Source organism: Dromiciops gliroides, chromosome 2 (assembly GCF_019393635.1).
Source record: "Dromiciops gliroides isolate mDroGli1 chromosome 2, mDroGli1.pri, whole genome shotgun sequence".
NCBI classification, from domain to species: Eukaryota; Metazoa; Chordata; class Mammalia; order Microbiotheria; family Microbiotheriidae; genus Dromiciops; species Dromiciops gliroides.
In genome coordinates, this window is record NC_057862.1 from 334,732,217 (window position 1) to 334,747,852 (window position 15,636).

Below are 15,636 nucleotides of genomic sequence, written 5' to 3' on the forward strand. Positions count from 1 at the left end.
CCCATCATCATTTTGAGGATCCTTTAGAGTTGGACTTCTTAAATTTTTTTCCACTTGAAACCTCAAGGAATTTTTACTCTACTCCAGGGTGTATAGGTATTTAGACAGGTGTACAAATCAAATATTTACTGCCAATTTTTTTGCAACCCCCCACATTCAGTTGGGGTCTCAACCCATAAGTTTAAGAAGCTTTGATTTACAGTGTGCCTTGCTTTCCCTTTCATCAGGGATTTTTTATTAATGTTCATTCTCCAGTACTTATTCATTGTATTCATTGTATTTTATCATTTTCTAAATTGCCCAGGTGTGTTTATCTTGCTGCTGGTTTGTTTGTGATGTGCATTTTTTTTTAATCCCTTCCTTTTTGGTTTCTCATTACTCTTTATCTCTATGTGGCATACTATTTGCTTTTTTCAGATGATGGAAAGAGTTCATCTTAGATACTTCTCTCAGCTATCTTACTGTAGCTTCTTTCATCTGCTAGTTGTTTTTTTCTTTTCTTTGGCTTATTTTGGTGCCTTTTTAGCCATTTGGAGGTGCTGAATGGAGCTTAGCAATATCCAGTTTGTAAGGAATTGGGATTTGGGGTTTCTATGACCCCATTTCTGGCTAAAATTAGAAAGCCTGGCATGTGCCTATGAGCACTGACCTCACACTGGACACCCACAAGCCTACATGGGCCTGGCCAAATTATAATGGGGGCAGCCAGGTGACTTTAGCATCTGAAAGCTGGTCAGCTTGTAGCTGTAGAGCTGCCTGTCAGTTTTGTCAATCAAAGTTGCCAGCCAATTAGCTTGGGGCTGTGTGTGTGTGTGTGTGTGTGTGTGTGTGTGTGTGTGTGTGTGTATATGGCCCTGTTTCCTGTGGGAGAGGGGGATTTGGGGAGAAAGCCAGGTAGGAGACAGCTCACTCTGGCTCACAAGGGAGAGGGAGAAAGACACTGCACAGCTGGTTCTCTTTGGAACTGCTGATTCTGGGTGGTGGTGAGTTTGCGGGTCATATTTTTTCCTTCCCCATTCCCTTTTTCTTTGTCCCTAGTTCTATTAACCTTATTTGTGTTTTAAATTTGTTCCCATTAATAAAAACCTCTTTTACTTTTTGAAAAGAGGTTGTTAATCTCCTTTCTTACCCCAATATTATGGCGAGCTGACCAATTAACTCTCCCCATACTAAATGTGGCCCTTACAAGTTTTTCATTTGGATTTCTTTTTAGGAGTCCCTTCCCTTTTAGTGTTATATCAGATCTTGCATTCCTGTGTAACCCTCCCTTTTGTTTTCTTCCATATAGATTTCTGCAGCTTGCTAAATTAATTGTTGTTATTGTTTTTCTTTCTTTCTTTTTTTGTTTTTTGGGTTTTTTTGCAGGGAAATGGGGGTTAAGTGACTTGCCCAGGGTCACACAGCTAGAACGTGTCAAGTGTCTGAGACCAGATTTGAACTCAGGTCCTCCTGAATCCAGGGCCAGTGCTTTATCCATGGTGCCACCTAGCTGCACCATTGTTATTGGTTTTGAATCATTCAGTTGTGTGCCACTCTTTGGGACCCCCATTAGACCACAGCACACCAAGCCCTTCTATCCTCCACTATCTCTCCAAGTCTGTCCAAGTTCACCCAGATTCAATGACCTTCCACAATTAAGGAGTGGGACTATCAGTCTGATTCAGTGGGGGAAGGGTAAAAGGCTTAAAAGGTAACTTCAACATTGTCACAGATAGACTTATGCTTAACCTCTTAGTGACATGGGCCCAAAATCAATTAGAAGGGGTTTTTCCTGTGAGAAACAAAATCAAAGGTGCAGCAGGGCCTGGGAAGCTCCTCCTGTGAAAAATGATTAATCCACCAGATAATAAGACAGCAGTTAGCCAAATGTTAGCCACCTGTGCTACTACCTGGCTTCATGAAGATAGGAGACAGAGATAATCCCAGAGGACAGGATTATTCCCGCCCCAAAGCCTGTAACTTTCTACCCCCAGAGCTTGGTAATACCAACTATTTCAGTGTCTGGTATGTCAAATCCCCCACCCACCCACCCAGTCTATCCTCTATAAAAGCTCTACCTTCCCTCTATCTTATGAGGAAGTGCTTTTGAACTCTTCTTTCTCCCCAAGAGGTTAAGTCTCTTACCTTCCTCTTGCTCACTTTCCCTAGTGCCAAATAAAAGACTACTTCAATTCTGATTGGACTGTGTGCAAGAGTTAATTCTTTAATAGAGGGATACCCATGAGCCAGTGTTTTTTCCCCTGTCATTAGAAAGTTTTCTTTCCATAAGTCCCTTCCCTTCAGTTCTTAAAAACTCTAGACAAGGGGGCAGCTAGGTGGCACAGTGGATAGAGCACTGGCCCTGGAGTCAGGAGGACCTGAGTTCAAAGCCAGCCTCAGACACTTAACACTTACTAGCTGTGTGACCTTGGGCAAGTCACTTAACCCCAATTGCCTCACCAAAAAAACCAAACAAACAAAAAAAAAACAACCTCTAGATAAGGCCCTAAACTTCAAGTATTCTTCCCCAGTCCACCTCTGCTCTCCAACTCTGCCCACATACACACCTTTACAACTTCTAGATTTCTTCTCTAACACAATGCCTAGCTAAGCACTGTTCAGTTGATGCCACAAGAGCTGGCAACCTATGCCTATCTCTGTCCTTTACCTCCCATAATAGTTTGCCCTGAGTTTATTGCATTGAAACTATTGTCAGACTGCTCAACAGGTAAAATAGGCCCCCCCTCCAAGTCTCCCATTCATTGGCTCTTCACCCCCACTCCATTGATTCTGGAGAAAGTTCCAACATATGAAGCTATAAATAATAGAACTGATTCTAGCCTGAGTCTAAAAGATTATCCCCAGCAAGAGGGGAGATTCAAAACACAAAAAACAAAAACTACCCAGTGTAGCAATGTGACTTAGGTATGGAACAGGAATTTTATTCACCTCACAAGAAATGGAATACTAAGAAATAAAGAATCATAGAATGATTAGAAAAGAATCCAGCAACTCATCACTTCTAGTACAATCAGTAGAGAGGTCTGGTGGGGACATAAATAGTATTTGGAAGACTGCTAATCAGATAGTTCCCTCCACTAAGCATGGTATGATTAGACAAGGAGAGGGATTTCCCAGGGGCCTCCTCCTATGTCAATGCCTTCTTTCTCAGAAGCTCTCTTTGTTACCGCCACTCCAATACATACTGCATTTATTGCCAGCCTTCAAGGGCCTCCCAGAACCCTAATTCACAAGGTTGATGCTAGAGGAAACATAAAAAGAGAGGGAAGGAAGCCAGGGCCTCTGGTACCAACCTTACAATTGAATTCAATTTCCATTTTGCTAAAGTAGAGAAGGACCTTTCCTTCACATTCCAACCTACAACTCCCGCCTACATTGGAGTCACATTTTACTTTCTCAAAAACCTTCCCCACAGAGGCAGCACCCTACATCATCAGCTTTTCTGGTTCAACAACCAAATGGGGGAGGGGGGAGGGACTAAATGCAGCTATCACTCACAAGTAGCCAGAAGCAGGCTCAAATTCCTACTGGGTCAACTTCCCCACCCCCATCCCCAAAACAGAAAAGGGGGTGGGGGGGCAGGAGGATAGGAACTTGTTACATTCACAACTATATTACTGGGATTAGTGGGATTCAGTAACTATTGCTCTAAATAGGGGTGTGGTTATCCAACTGGGTCACTGCCTAAGGGAAAGCTTGATGGAAAACAATAGGTGCTACCATAACCACCAGAATTCAGATGACAGACCCACAGTTGCCAGCCTGAAACTGGGAACTCTGGGCATACTTTGGAGCTTTGGCTGATAATCAGCCTTTCATTGTTGTTGTTTTTCTCATTGAAACATTCCTTTTCATTTTTTTCCTGCTATTGTTTTATTACTTTATAAGCCTTATTACTTGCTCTTTTGAGCTGGGTGAAGATGGGGGCTATGTTTAAATGAAATCTCTCTCTTTTTCTCTCTGGGACATCTTTTCAGAAATCCTCAGGACCACTTTTTTTTTTTAAACAAAAGTATTCTAATGATAATATATGGTAATGAAAGTCATAGAATGCCATTCTCCAAAGAATTAAAGCTTCCAGTCACTGTCATGGGAACACACAGAGTATGGATGGTGTAAGCATGTTACAAGCATTAAGAAGATACATATGTTGGGCACACAGTGAAAGAAAGGGATGAACAGAACATTGAAGAATATGCCCTGCTGGTATCTATATCATGGCAATCCATTAATCAATAAGCATTTATTAACAGACTACTATGGGCCAGGCACCATGCTAGGTGCTAGAGATACAAGAGATCTGGAGGAAGTCCCACTGCCATGTTGAGTTGAACCCTGTGCAGGATTTATAGGTGCATATGGGTAAGAGTCACAAAGAATGAGAAGGCTTAGATGGGATCTGTTCCTTTGAAAGATGTGAGATTTAAAATTGGATATTAGATCATAAATCTCCCCTACTTAACCCTTCCCTTAATTCATCTCCCAGACTAGTAAATGGAAGAAGCTTCTGGTTTTCTAGATAGAGCCTTTATTGTATATAAGGTGTTGTTGATTAGAAGGATAGGAAAACAGAAATACAGTACAAATCGTCTTAAATCTAGGCTGTCTATATTCCTTATAAAAACTCACCAAACCGATTTAGGCCACCTTTGGAGTGAGTCAGACCGTCTGTGCCGCGCCGCCCGGAGTCCCGCCAAGCCGGCAAAAAAAGGCTACTCCCCTTCTCTCCACCCCGGAAGTCAAAAAAAAACCCGGCAGGCAGTCTGACATGCGCAGCAGGCGCACTGTACCTGGCAGGCAGTCTGACATGCGCAGCAGGCGGACTGTACCCGGCAGGCAGTCTGACATGCGCAGCAGGCAGACTGTTCATCTCCTCCCCAAAAGGGTGGTCCTTGAAAAACTGGCGTCTTTCACTTATCCTAACCGACTGTTAAAAACTTTCATATTTTACCACAAAGAGTTGCCCCAATCAATACCAGTCAATGAGATCACCAATCCCAGTGATGCATTGACATTTCAAAGCATCTTAGAGTGGGAGCAAAATCTTTGGCCAATAAATCTGTATCTCCCTGTTTATGCCTCATTTAATATTCAGTCAGAAAGTATATAGAGGTATCTCTGTGATTAGACTTATTAAAGAATCACATATGCATTAATGACCACTTATTGGAGGAAAGCCTTTAACAAATAAAAAAAATCTATCTAGGTAGAAGCAATGTCTGAGTTATTGAAGGTTTTTTTCTTCCTGTAATTCCACAATATTTTAAAATTAAGTTTCTTAGGAATCAAATGTTTATTCACATTTTTGCCATTGCTTAGGATTTTTATGTTGATGTATACTTTATTAAGAGTTATATAATATACATAAAGATGTATATTTCCATTCAAAATATACAGAGACATTATGTTTCTAAAACTTTATTATTTTGAGGGAAATTTCCTCATGGGTGGTTTCCCAAAAAAGGCTAGGTATTTTAGGAAGGTTTAAGAAAATTCATGCCTGGCTCTATCATTTTTGAATTAGATATGGGCATGATAAACACATTCACTGCTTGATGTGTTTTTTTCAACACTGATTTAAAGCCACAAAATTTGACAAGTCAAAAAGTTTTAACTCAGGAAGACTTTCAAAATAATCTTAGAAATAAAGTGAACTAGTTTCTGGAACTTTTCTTCTTCCTTTCATTTCTGCTACAAACAAAAAGAATAGTGTATCCAGGTGGGAAAGTGGGTTAGATGAATAGTTTCCCTGTCCTATAGGGCAATTTGAATAATACTACATGAGAGAGTCTTCACTTTTTTTTTTTTTTTTTTTTTTTTTTGCGGGGCAATGGGGGTTAAGTGACTTGCCCAGGGTCACACAGCTAGTAAGTGTTAAGTGTCTGAGGCTGGATTTGAACTCAGGTATTCCTGAATCCAGGGCCAGCGCTTTAACCACTTCGCCATCTAGCTGCCCCCCCAGAGAGTCTTCACTTTTTGAGAGAGAACTACAGGAAAATCAAGTGTCTTTATTGGTTCCCAGACAAGTTGGGAGTGTTGCTCGTATAGGTGAATACCCATCTCCGGTGTCAGAGGGAAAAAAGGACTACAAGAGTTGCAGTCATCACATGAACCTGGAGTGGGTAACAAGGAATCTTTTGAAGTTGGAGAATAATAGTGTCTTGTTCTGTAGAGAAACTTCTGTGAGGTCAGAGATCACTGGGATCAGTAGTAAAGGGAAAAGCCTCAGTGAGAGGAGGACATCCTTAGTCTGGTACAGACTTACAAGTATAATTCAGAAGACAGTCTCCTGCCAGATGTGGAAAATTTTAGGGGCCTACCCCTCTATGATAGTGAGAACTGTGCTCCAAAAGTAGGGAAAGACTTATTTGGGCAGAGTTTGGGCCATGCCTGAGAGCAACACCAGGTGCTGCCTGTTGGAAGCTAGGTATATAGAATTACAACCAAAAACACATTGATAATGCCTACAGAGAGCAACAACAAATTCCGGAGAGGTTATTGTGCCTGACAACACCTTCTTGGAGCAAGGAAAATCAGCAGGACAATCCAGGACTGACAAAAAGCAGCTGGAAGCAGCAGACAAAGAAAGCTGCCTATTCGAAATAATGATTCAGAATCTTTGTAAAGCTTTGGAAAAGGGCTGCTCATTAGAAAGTCTCTTCTCCCTCCCCCAATAAAATTTCCCTTCTCTAACTTAGTGAATCTTCTACTTAGAAAGAGAGATCATGTCAGAAAACTGGGTATTGGCAGTTCCTGATTTTCTGATTTTTCAGGTGGGGACTATAACCCAAAGAAATGAAAAATCTTTTCAACATAACTCACACAATAAGAGCTTCTGGCACAAAAATTGCATAAGTCATAAATAGTCAATGATGACATGAAACATTGATGTTTTAAAACATTTAGTTATATTTTTGAAGATCAACCTCATCTGCAAATATTAACCATGAAAAATTCTCCCTATTCTCCCCACCCTACCCCAAATTAAGCGTTCATTTTAATCTGTGAGTTATTAACTTGAAGTTTCCATAACAACATAGTTGGCATAGTTAATGTTAAAGTGACTGTAAATTCACTTGGAATGTCCAACTGCTTTAGTAACCGGTTGGTTGGCTTGGGGTTCCCTGTAGGTGCCACAGCTTGCTGCCTAAAAGCATAATGAAAGTTATTACTGAAGTATTTTTAAGTAAATAATGATGAACACAATATACACATATTCATAATTCCTTCATATTTTAAGATGACACTCTAACAGGTTTGAGTTTGCCTGAAGCATGACTTACCTTCAGTCTTTATAATGACTCTTTCCTCTTCTAGGATAAAGCTGGAGCCTTGATGTGGAGTTTTATTTCTCTGCTAAGCTCTACCAGCTAGCAATGATTGAGGCCATGGTGTTTGAATATGCATGTAAAGTTTGGGATACTTGAATATACTGCTTCCAGGTTGCACTGCTTCAAATAAACAGATCCTTTTTGTCTAGTGTGAAAAACAATCTTTTAAAGATTCTCTGAGACACAGCTCTTAGGATGTTAGAAAAAGGAAAAATACTTTATGTGAGAAAATGGGTAGTCCTCTCCTCTCAATGGGGATATAACAGTCAATCATACTTCTCCTGACCTACTTTTTAGGACAAAGGTCTCAGATCTCCTCCTCCCCCTCTGGCTAACAAAATCACATGGTTCAAGGAGCCCTGGTCTCAATAAGGTCCGATCCTGAGTTGTGTCCATATAAGGAAGAATAAGGTCCACTCCTAAATTATGCCCATATAAGGAAGAGGGATAGGAATACTGCTTGACGATTAGCTAGTTTTTGTTCATAGATTGTAACCCTTGAGTAATCAAACCAATGATGAAAAAGGGGAGGGTCCATTCATGTTAGGGACTAGGGTTTAAAACAGGGCCTTCAAGCCCCCTTTCTTTGTACCCACTAGATGCACAATAGGGTGCCTCCTCATGAGAAGGAAATAAAAGAGCCTTTGTCACATTGCTGCTGAGTTCCTGAGAATTATTGAGAAGAGGATTGTTTTCCCTCACACTTATTACATTTTCTTGAAAATGGACCCCGGCCCCTAGTGGGCTGAGCAACTTGCAGGCTCCCAGGCCTATCCCCAAGTGCAGGAGCTGGCTAGCCCCACAGATACATCCCCTGCCCCTCTGCATTGTTCCCTTTTTTCCATAGCAACTTCTCTGAGAAATTAACCCCCATCACCTATGGACATAAGTCTCTCAAGCACCTCTTTCTATTCCTCCAGATGAATTTGAATTCATCTCTCAGACACTTTAATAACCTGGGATTGTCCCCAGATGTTTCAATCACCCTGAGAGGGGCCCATCCTTTTCCTCACATCTAGTATCTATTAGCTCACCTCAGACACTTACTACCTGTGTGACCCTGGGCAATTCACTTAACCCCAATTGCCTCAAACATCCAGGGCTATCTCCAGTTGTCCTGATATATATCTTGCCAATAGATCTAGATGACTCTGGAGGAGAGAGTAAGGTTGATGACTTTGCACATTCCTCCCTCATTTAAATAAATCCAATTCAATTTAATTCATGACAACACCTCCTAGACGTCGTGGTCCTCTTCGAGAACAAAAGACAAACAACAACAATTAGTTATACTTGAAATACTCCTTTCCTCCTCCCCTCCAGCTACTAAAGACACAATATACTTGTTTATACAAACAGGCACGAACATAAACATATGCACACTCTTTCTCCTCTGACCCAATAACCATTTACACTATTCTCTTTTCCACCTTCTCTGTAAAATTTAATTGTCTGTGGTGCTAAAAAAAAATTATAATGTATATGTTGTATACAGGTTCACTTTCTTCATCCATACTCACACTAGCAGTTAAATCCTCAGAGCAAGATTGCTTTTCCCATTGATTATCAGTTGAAATCTGTTAGTTAGACTTAATTAGCTTTCAGAAATGTGTTACTTATTGAGAAGATACAGCAAGATCATAAGTACAAAAATACCCAAACTCACTCCTTTTAAAAACTCATTGGTTCCATAGTAGAGCAGGATCAAAATTAAAGTAGTTGCTACAAATCTATTTCTCCTCACCCCTAAAATTCACTTCAGGTTGTGACATAGACTATGGATAAGCGGCTCCCTTGCTTGCAAGATGTGGTGTCTTAGTTGCAAATTCAATTCATTGCTGGGCCAGATTAAGTAGATGGGTCACTTCTTAGGTCTGCAGCTTCACCTGGTTCCGAAGCTTCAGCTGTAACATTTATACTATAGACTTCCGAAGGCAGACTTCTCTTGATTCTTTCAACCTTTCAAAGCTTATAGTGTAGGGGCAGCTAGGTGGCACAGTAGATAGAGCACCAGCCCTGGTGTCAGGAGCACCTGAGTTCAAATCAGGCCTCAGACACTAGATACTAGCTCTGTGACCCTGGGCAAGTCACTTAACCCCAATTGCCTCACTAGAAAAAAAAACAAAAACAAACAAACAAAAAAACCCCAAAGCTCATAGTGTCACAATCTGGTCCATTCAATCTCTGATGCTTTTTTGCCTAAAACCTGTTGTTGTTTGTCCTTCCTTCTCCAAGAGGACCATGACATCAGGGAGGTGATGCCATGACTTGCACTGAATTGGATTTAAGTGAGGGATGGCTGTACAAGGTCATCAGTCTCACTTTCACCTCCAGAGTCATCTGGGTCCATTAGCAAGATATACATCAGGACAACTGGAGATGGCCCTGAATGTTTGAGGCAATTGGGGTTAAACCACTTGTCTAGGGTCACACAGCTATTAAGTGTCTGAGGTGATATTTGAACTCAGGTCCTTCCAACTTCAAGGCCAGAGTTCTATCCGCTGAAATAATGAACACAACACGACAGAAGAAACAGAGGGGTTAGGGGTTTGGGGTTACATGGCCTTCTAATTTAGGGGATAAGGCAGCCAGAAGCACTGCTTGCTATCTTTCTCCCCATCTTCCTCCTTTCTTAAAAGGTACATAGGAAAAATATTCATCTATTCCTGAATTTTGTATTCACACAGTTCCAGTTCAACAGTCAATTTAAAGGCTTTCTATCACCATGCAGAAAGCAGACAAGAAATGATGAAAAGAATTTTCACATATTCTGGATTGGGATTGGTCCCTCCCTCAGAACATATCATGCATTTCTGGAAGCACAGTCTCTAATCTTTCACAAGAGTTAAAACCAGGCACAGTATTTATTTATTTTTTTCCAGGCACAACATCTTGTGCTGGCTCTAAGGACTTTGCCTTTATTGGCCAGTCTATCACATGTGGAATAAGTAAAAATAATTCCTCCATTACGTTTTTGTTCCTATAGCTCTCTCCTTTCCAACTGTCTTCCTGAACTTTTAACCAATATTCATCATTTTTATTTGCCTATTTCCCCTCTACTTAGCTCCTGTTCTAATGTTTTCCCTGATCAGAGATTTATGTGGGTTATAATTTTGGTTTGCCTCCCTGATTTTGAATCATTACTCTGCTCAGACTTTTGATGCTTATCCATGCTCTGGATAACCATTGATTTTTAGGCCTCCAGCTCTAACTTGACTAACAGTTTCTCTGACTTTCTGGCTTATTATCTATCTCCCATCCTTCATTCCTAGTTTTACCTCATCTTTATAAGTCCTGGCTCCTTACTATGGGAGAGGCAATATAGTACAGTGGAATGAGTCTTGGATCTGAAGCAGCAAGGCATACTGAAGAAGAGACAAGAAACAGTAAATGGCAGTTAAGTCAAACCACCACAACCACCTTGACCATCATCTCCCCTCAAACTCTCAGGAAGACAGGCCAGGATCCTGAACCCAAGAGCCTTGAGAATAGACCCCAAAAATCACCAGACCTACTTCCAGCCCAGCTCCATCAATGAGAGAAGAAATGTTTATGGAGATGGGGCTTGTCTTTGTCATCACCACCAGCAACAACATCTGACTGATGCCACCAACAGGTAGATAGGCACAGGTAGTCTGGGAGTAGCAGCCCTCTCCACCCTCAACCAGGCCTGCTTCAAGCTCAGCCCTCATAGCCATCATCTGCGAAAGCAAGGCTTTTGAAGAAAGCCAGCCATACTCATCAACTCTCAATCGTCATATACAGTTCAGGCAAGCTAGCCTTCTGAAACAGTAAATCACCTTGACAAAAAGATAAGAGGCAGAATGTGCCAAGCAAGTTAGACCTCAGTCACATTGACTACCATCTCCTTTAAGAATCTTAAGGAGAATGCCCAGAATTCTGAACCCAAGAGCAGTATTGCTTCCAGCTCAGTGACCTCCAGCCCTCACCCTAGGAAACATTCTCTGTAGAGATGCAGCCTGAAAACAGTTCAACTGCAGGATGGTTTCAGAAAAACTTGGTAGACTTTATATGAAGTGATGCAAAGTGAAGTGAGCAGAACCAGGGGAAAATTGTACATAGAAACAACAAAATTGCAAGGATGATCAACTATAAAAGATTTAGCTACTCCAAAAAAGACTGATCTAAGACAATTCTAAGGATCCATGCTAAAAAATGCTATCCACCTTCAGAGACAACTGATAAACTCTCAGAGATGATTGAAGTATACTTTTTGAAAACTTTATTTTTCTTATTTGTGTGTATGTGTGAACGTTGACAACATGGCTAATATGGAAATATGTTTTGCATGACTTCACATGTATAATGGTTTCATATTGCTTGCCTTCTCAAGGGGTAGGGTAGAAGCAGGAGGGAGGTAGAGAATTTGTAATTCAAAATTTTAAAAAATGAATGTTTTTTTAAAGTGCTTTTTAAAAAATAAAGAGAATTGGAAATTAGGGGATGCCCATTAATTGGGGAATGGTTGAACAAGTTGTGGTATACGATTGTAATGGAATATTATTGTGCTATAAGAAATGATGAGCAGGATGATTTCAGAAAAACCTAGAAAGACTTACATGAACTGATACAGAGTGAAGTGAGCAGACCCAGGAGAACACTCTACAGCAATATTGTTATTTATTTATTTATTTAGTGTGTGAGGCAATTGGGGTTAAGTGACTTGCCCAGGGTCACACAGCTAGTAAGTGTTAAGTGTCTGAGGCTGGATTTGAACTCAGGTCCTCCTGACTTCAGGGCCGGTGCTCTATCCACTGCACCACCTAGCTGCCCCCTGTACAGCAATATTGTATGAACAACTGTGAATGACAGCTATTTTTGGCAATACAGTGATCCAAGACAGTACCAAAGGTTTCATGATGAAAAATGCTATCTGCCTCCAGAAAAAGAACTGATGACATCTCTTTTTGTGTGTGTGAGGCAATTGGGGTTAAGTGACTTGCCCAGGGTCACACAGCTGGTAAGTGTTAAGTGTCTGAGGTCAGATTTGAACTCAGGTCCTCCTGACTCCAGGGCCGGTGCTCTATCCACTGGGGCACCAAGCTGCCCCTTGATGACATCTTAATAGATCAAAGCATACTATTTTTCTTTTCTTTCCTTCCTTCCTTCTTTCCTTCCTTCTTCTATGAATTTTCTTCCACAAAATGACTAGTATTGGAAATGTTTTACATGATTGCACATGTATAACCTAGATCAAATGGCTTAATCTCAGAGAGGGGTGTAGGGATAATGTAGGAGGCAAAAAAGAGGTTAAGAGAAAAACCTAAGACCCAAGCTCTAATTTAGATATGAGCTCTAAAAGGGATTCAGACCGGAGCAGCTAGGTGGCACAGTGGTTAGAGCACCGGCCCTGGAGTCAGGAGGACCTGAGTTCAAATCCGGCCTCAGACACTTAACACTGACTAGCTGTGTGACCTTGGGCAAGTCACTTAACCCCAATTGCCTCACTAAAAAAACAAACAAACAAAAAAACAAACAAAAACGGGATTCAGACCCCTGAGCCTTCATTAACACATGTGCACAGCTCAGTGCTAAGCACCTGAGATACAAGTACAAAAAAGAAAAGTCCTTGCCCTTTAGGAGTTTACAGTCTACTAGGGAAAGAAGATTTACAAAGACAGTTGGAAAGTTGGAGGTGGGGTTGAGGTGGGGGAGGAAGGGGGATGGTAACTTTAAGCAAATGTTTTTTTATCTCTCTAGATTTTAGTTTCTTCATCTGTAATAGGAGGGGGTTATATCAGATGATCTCTATGGTCTTGCTTTTTTGGGGGGTGGGGGTAGGCAATGAGGGTTAAGTGACTTGCCCAAGGTCACACAGCTAGTAAGTATCTAGTGTCTGAGGCCTGATTTGAACTCAGGTGCTCCTGAATCCAGGGCCAGTGCTCTATCCACTATGCCACCTAGCTGCCCCCTCTATGGTCTCTTTCAGCTCTTCAGTTTCTCCTTCCCATTCACACTCACTTTTTCTCCCTCTCACCTTATTTTCTTTTCTTCTCTCTCCCTCTTCTTTCCTTCCTCTCTGTTTCTCTATGTGTGTTTGTGTCTCTCTGTTTTTGTCTCTTTATGTGTCTCTATCTATGTATCTCCATATTTATTTCTGTCTCTCTGTCTCTCAGTCTCTGTTAAACTGTCTGTCTCTTTATCTGTCTCTCACAAGGCATGCCTTTTCTGAAACTTAGGGTTTTAAAGAGCTGTCTATCCAGGATCCCATGCTACAGTCTACCTCTTTTCAAAGCAAAGCACTCAGTCTTCTATAAACTGTCAGGCCCAGAGAATGTGTAATTTAATTTTGTGGATAATGAAAGGACAACTAGAAAGCCTTATTTTGTTCTCAACTCTTGCAGAAAGCTTTTCTAAAATGTCAAATCAGTTATATGTAATGAAGATAATTAAACCTTCCTTTGTAGATGGAGGATCTGACCACAGTGCCTTTGGGGTATGATTTTGAACATGAGTTTCATTGTATAGAACTCTAGGTGGAGGCATAGAATGTATATAAAAAAAAAATTGGCTGATTCCATACTGACTTTGGGGTATACCACAGAAGCTGATCATTTGAAATATCCTTGCTTTTATGTGGTTCCTTCTCATCCAAGGCAAAATTCTGTTTGAGGCCCCATTCCTCTTAACTCAGATTTTGCTGTATTTGCAAATGTACTAATTAGTCCATACAATTTTTCTAAAGTATTATAAGGATGTAGGGAGAGGAGGGGGAAGGGGAAGAAGTGCAGTTGACTTAATTTATGTTTAACTCATGCTTCTAAGTGTAAAATAATGTTTTTTTTATGTAGTTCTTTCTATTTTTTTTTTTTTTTGCGGGGCCATGGGGGTTAAGTGACTTGCCCAGGGTCACACAACTAGTAAGTGTCAAGGTCTGAGGTTGGATTTGAAATCAGGTCCAGTGCTGGTGCTTTATCCACTTCACCATCTAGCTGCCCCAGTTCTTTCTACTTTTAAATGAAAAACACACATCTTTATCCAACTTTGTAAGAAAAGGTCACTATTACAGTTAAAAATTGCTTAAAGCAAGTTTTCATTAACTATGTACGCCTTTTCCTCCTATGAGACATGTTCTATAGCTATTCCTGGTCCTAACAAACCAGGGGCACAACCCTTAGGACATATCCTGACTAGGCCCTAATCCTAGTTTTGAATTGCCTCTTTTGTGTTACCTTTCTTGAGCAGATGACCAAGGAACTCTGAGATAGATATGTATAGAAGTGACCTTGTAAGATTAAAGGGTTTGAACATCCTGGGACCAGTGAGAAAAGCAACTAGTTGCAGCAGAAGCAGGAGCTGGCTAGCAGGAGGGGATGCTTTTGCATCAAAGATGACCACTGTTGTAAGGGTTGGCTCAAGGGTTGCTATGTCACTAGCGGAGTGTTTAGACAGTACAGAGTTAAAAAATATAAAAGGCCAAATTAGCAGGTATTCTGATGAGGTTTAAATATTAGCTTATTTGAACATTATAAATAGTACTTAAATGAGTTGTTATAATTGTTGAATCCCATTAAGTTACTGAATCCTGTTAATGTTGTTAACCTGGAAATTAAAGAAACAATCAATATAGGAGAAATAAGGTCTTTAATCAGGGCAGAGAAACTATAGCTCCTGGTATCTCAAAGCTGAAGCTAGGAATACCCAAAGATGGGAACAGAGGACAGGGTTTTTATGGGATAACAGAACAAAAGGGAACCAAAAGATTGCTCCTGAATCACATACAACTACTTAATGTAAATGAACCTTTAACAAAAGAAGCAGTAGAAGTACTCCTAATTTAAGGATAGATGCTACTGACTCTAAATAGAAACTAATTAATGTAGGTGGACCCTTTTTATATAGTAACATAATAACATAAAGTCTAGGGAGTAAGGCAGGGATCATTTTGCTTGGGGAAGGTTCAGGAGTCTGTAACTAACAAAAGATTGGTCAGCCCCAGGCAATTCATTTGCCTGGAAAGGGGGAGTGGGTGGGGAATCAATTCTCAGTAAATTTTGTAGTTATCAATGTATACTTGTGAATTTTTTATGTTTAGCCTTTTCTTGTGTGTGTCAGAATAAATTGCCTGTCCCATACCTGATTGATATTGTACATTGATCACTTTTTTTACTTCTTCCTTCTGTGAGGATTCCCTTGATTTGTAAATCATAATCAAATTTACTAAATGTGAGAAAATTATTACCAGGGGCCCCCCTGCTGAGACCATCTGTCTGAAGGTCAAACTGGCCTCAGGAAGTTCCTTGTTCCCACCAGAGGATCTGAACTCTGACCTCAGCATGTTCTC